This window comes from Cynara cardunculus (genome assembly GCF_001531365.2).
Source record: "Cynara cardunculus var. scolymus isolate 2C chromosome LG 10, CcrdV1, whole genome shotgun sequence".
NCBI classification, from domain to species: Eukaryota; Viridiplantae; Streptophyta; class Magnoliopsida; order Asterales; family Asteraceae; genus Cynara; species Cynara cardunculus.
The window spans coordinates 15,476,785-15,482,263 of record NC_037537.1 but is presented as its reverse complement, the minus strand read 5'-3'; positions in this window follow the sequence as shown (position 1 = coordinate 15,482,263).

Below are 5,479 nucleotides of genomic sequence, written 5' to 3'. Positions count from 1 at the left end.
ATTTTCCTTACTATCATAACTTAAGCTATTTTCTTTATGTTGTTTTGTCATCATCAAATAGGGGGAGATTGTTGATCCTCTCTCTCATTGATTTGATGATAATCCATTCTATCGAAGTATAATGTTTATGTCATTAAGTTTTAGCAATCTGTGCTGAGTATGTTCAATGATTGCTGAACATGTATTGTAAATCGTTCAGAAACTGTTATACTTCAAGAAGACAAACTCATACCACATATCCTTCAGCAATGTTGAAGACAAAAGTTGAAGATTAGAGATCAGCAAGTTCGTGATCTGAAGCAGTATTCAGTGAAGTCTATGCAAGTTTCAGCGAACACTGAAGAGACCTTTCAACATCATCCAGTGTTCAACGATCAAATGAAACTTGTCAACCAAGATTGTTTTTGTCTTCTCCTCCCACACACAAAGGACAAACCCATACATTTCTAAAGTATAGTACAGTACGGAGCCACTCCGTTGACTCTAACGTGTTTACCTACTTTATGAAATAGGACTGTTCAGATATAGCCAAAAGCCTGCCATATCTGAACAAATGACAAGCTTTCCTCCAAAAGCTTGACACGTGCTTTGTACATTCTGAATTGCATTTAATGCAATGGGTATAAATAGTTAAGTGGTTCCCCTCTCAGTTATCATCTTCCTCACTAAGAACTTACCTAACAAGTTACTTCTCTCACTACTCTCTGTCTAAGAGAAAGAACCACTTTAACAAGTGAAAAGAACTTTTATTCTTCTTTATTTCTTGTAGCAAATCCTTTCTCTTTGATATTTGTAATTGTGTGTATCTTGGATTGTAGATAGGTTCTTTACCTTATCTCTTCTATAAACAATCTATAAAATTTATATTGTTCTTCTTTATCAATATATAATTTTTTTTAAAAGTGAAAGTGTTTGTGTTTGTATTCATCCGCCCTTGTACAAACTGATTACCTATAAACTCTTGTAGATTTGGTTGGGACCAACACTTTTCTATCGCTAAAATTCGTCGTTAATACTCAACTTTCTAGTAGTGGATGCTTGATGTATCCCATGACAAGTACTAGGCTAGATATCGCACTTGCCATAGGAAAGATGAGTAGGTTTACTATTAATCCTAGTACTCATCGTATGTCAGGTTTCCTTCGGTAATAGAAGGATATTCCGATGCAAGTTGGATTACCATCTTAGAAAATCACTTTTCCACGAGTGGTTGGGTGTACTTGCTTAGGGGAGGTGCAATCCCATGGTCTTTCAAGAAGCAAACTTGCATCACAATTTCGACTATGGAGTTATAATTTATGGCATTAGCCACTTCTGGTAAAGAGGCGAAGTGGCTAAGGAATTTAGTCCATGAAAAACTATCATGGTCGAAACCAATATCACCCATTTCTATTTTTTGTGATAGTGCGACTAACTTGATTATAAGATTTAGTCAAATGTATAATGGCAAATCTAGACACTTAGATGTTAGACTTAGCATGATTTGTGAGTTAATCACAAATAGGGTGATTTTAGTTGAATTTGGTTGGTCACAACAAAATCTGGCAAACCACTTGACGAAAGGGTTAGCTAGGGAGTTGGTTAACAAGTCGGTTATAAAATTGGGATTAAAGTACATTTGGATGTTTAATGGTAAGATAATTAATTCCCTTCTAATACAATGTTAGAAGTTAAATTTAATAGGAATGCTTACTCTAAGAGATTGGAGCACAAGTTGATCATCCCAAGGTATGTGCTCCATACTACAAGTGAAGGAGGTTGAAGTTATCTTTCTTAATGGTTCTTTTGTAAAAGTGCATGTGCAGGTGCATGATGAAAAGAACTACCTATATGAGTGTGAAGTGTGGTCTATTCAAGAAGCTTGGATTTAGTTTTGTATACACTCACGAATGGATAATGACACATGGTGTGCTCCATACTACAAGTGAAGGAGGTTGAAGTTATCTTTCTTAATGGTTCTTTTGTAAAAGTGCATGTGCAGGTGCATAATGAAAAGAACTACCTATTTGAGTGTGAAGTGTGGTCTCTTCAAGAAGCTTGGACTTAGTTTTGTATACACTCACGAATGGATAATGATACATGGTCTGTTATAGTGTCAATTTTAAACTCTTGAGAGCCATGTAAATTCATGTGTATATTATTTATGGTACTCAAATGGGTTGAAAGGTTAAATCCATAGGACTCCCGAATTCTCGAGTATTTAAGATGTGTAATGTAATAAGATGAAAATTCAATCTTCTAGATATTTACATTTATGCATGAGTTTGTTTTCCTATATTAACTATTGTTTGTGAATCAATGATTGCACTAAAATAGGGGACGAATGCTAATGATTTTAGTGAAATCATTGGTTTATTTCAGATAAATGGATTCACATGATAATAATAAGGTTGATAACTAACCTATAACACGAGCTAGGAGGTGTGGAGTGCACACTCGGGTAAGCTAACTAGAACCCGAGATCATTGGATGGTTATGTTTGGCAAGTTACCAAGTGGCAATTAGCAGTGCACGAGTCGTGCATTTTTGGTTATAAAAGGGGTACGGACCGTGCATGGAAATGAAAAGTTGTTCATAGGCTGTGCGTTTTTCAGTACAACAAAAAGAGGTTTATAGGACACTTTTTTGGGACACTTTTCGGAAACCGTCCTATAAAAAGGCTAATAGGACACATTAGTTTATGAGTCCTATTTGATTTAATCTTATATGACTCTTAATTTTGATGTCTTATTAACATATCTTGACGTCCTATCATGTAATCTAATACGACACTTTTGAATGTCATATTATTTTATGGTCTAAGTGTCGTATTATTTTAAAGACTAATAGGACATTTTAAAGTGTCATTATTTTAGAAATTAATAGAACATTTTTAAGTGTCATGTTAATTTTAAAAGTTAATAAGACATTTTTGATTGTTGTATTAGTGTTTAAAAGCTAATAGGACACTTAAAAGTGTCCTATTAGAGTTTAAAATGATATAAATAACATATTGTATTTAGAATCATTTTTAACTAGGCCCAAATGTCAAAAACTATATGATGATTTAAATCAGCCCATTTTATTAACCTAACTTAGCCCATTTTATTAAACCCATTTCCCCTTCACGGCTTCACAACTCCCGTCTCCCCTGGACGAACGACGAACTACGATCACTGTATCCCTGTACCTACGAACTACGAAGCAACGATCGACTCTTCCCTCTCCCTCACTGTTTGCGATCGATCGATCGACGGCGAACAACATCACTGTTTGCGGTCGATCGACGACGACGAACCTTCTGCTTAGGTAACATTTTCATTTTCATTGACTACAATAGATGAATTCAAACCTTCTGCTCCTGAGTTGTACGTGCTCCTGAGTTGTAGGTGAAGAAACCGAACACAACTGCATGCTTATACATATTTGAAATTGAAATTGAAATACATATTGAGAAATTATATGCACAAATACGCTGTATCCCCTGTACCTACTTTCTCATTGTTGCTTCAGTTGATAGTCAATGGGTGTATTGATTGTGTTTCCAAAAATGTTGTGAATACAGCTCGAATCCTTAAGTTTGTGTCAAATTATGTATAATATTTGTATTTTTCRATTATWGGCGCTAAACATGATGTATTATCTGCTAGGTTTTAGAATTTTTCTTACTTCTAGGGATCTTGGTTCCATATTTACTGGGCTGTAAATCAGCTTCTACATAYACTTCTGAATCAATGTAGGAAATTATTCATTAAAGATTTCAGTTTGTTATGTAAAGTCTTCTCATGTTCGTTCAATTGTACATAATCTTCAGTCACCACTTATCTAAGTAGAAGTGCATATATAAATTATAAAGATTCAGACTACTCTGGTGACCGACACATACTAACAATGTTGAGCAAAGCTAGATGGTATCTCTTCTTGAGTAAAAATCTCTTCTCTACTATGYTGGATGTAAATTTGAAGTCCAAARGACTGGCAGYCAGTGATGTATRGTCCATCCATTAGTTCAGATATATTTCATACTCCTTTGGGAGAGACAAGAGGTGTTTTTTGGGGGGAGGGGGMTTTTGGTAGCCTATGAGAGCTTTCTGTGAAATCTTTTGTCTAGTAATGTATAGTCACATGGGAATTTACTCTTGATTATCCATGTAATATATCTTACTCATAGTCACATGTAATGTATATWCACATGTGAAATACTYATGGTTATCTATGTAAATTATTCAGTGCTTCCTCACTTSTTCTTGTTTTCTGCMACTYTTTGGTAATCATTTCAAAGTTTCATCGATCAAACTAACTGAATTTTGTATTCGTTTGTAATGGTATCTTAGATGTAATATATTTTTTGCATTGATTATTGATTACTATGTAATTCAATAGTTACTATTTGAACATATGCATTAGATTACCAAGTGCTACTTGAATTATTAGTTCATTTCTACAATCTGTAGCCTTGTAGAGGATTGTTCTACAGTCTCACTTTTTTTGGTTATACTTGGCTGTAGCCCTGTTTACTTGTTTCCTTTCGGGTAGTGAATTACTTATAGCAGCTATAAATCAATGTCACATCTGATGTCTCTTAATGAATTACTTATAGCAGCTGGGGAAATTGCTATAATTGTGGTGAAGGTGGCCATACAGCTGTGAACTGTACATCAGCTAAGCACAAGAAACCTTGTTTTGTTTGTAGGAGTCTGGAACACAATGTGAAGCAGCGCAACAAGGTTAGGATGTGTAAAGAAAATATATCTCTTCTTCTGCTTCTTTTTTTTAATATATCATTGTTATCATCAGGGAAAATATTTTGTCAACTGTCCATAAAAGGTGGATTTTTTGTCACAGGCCATAGAAAAAACAGGGTGAGGCTTTACATAAATGTTATAATATTTTCCAAGTGGAGCCTTTAATTTATAATTAAGAATATGAGTGATTCGATATGCCAAGTAGTTTAGAAAGACACATAATTTCCTGCCTAAATATTMTGTGCTTTTGTCAACTGCAGTGTCACTTTGACTGCACTGAAAACCATCCAAATAACTCAAAAGTTATCTAAGGTTCTGAGTGATTACCATAGAATTTATTAGGTTAGTGTCTAATGCAATCCGATTTCTCACAAAATTGACTCTGCTCAAAGTTGTTCAAACAAACTTCAACGTCTTAAAGGTTAAGATTTAAAGGTCATCACTAAAGCAACTGGTAGCAAGGACCAAAATGGATATCTTTTACCTGTTTTGAGAAATTCCTCATGCCAGTTGTCAAGTGTGTCAAATGATCGCATTACATTTACATTGTACACTAAAACACAGCAATCAACTCCTCTATAAAATGCATCACCAAGACTTTGAAACCTCTATCAGMCAAAGATATCGTGACTCTAGATCAACATAATGCAGAAAATATAAAAAATATAGCTATTACCACTAGGCATTTGCTGCAGCTGTGCTAATGTCATTTCTTGGTGTTCCAAGATATAAAAAATATAGCTATTGTATTGACA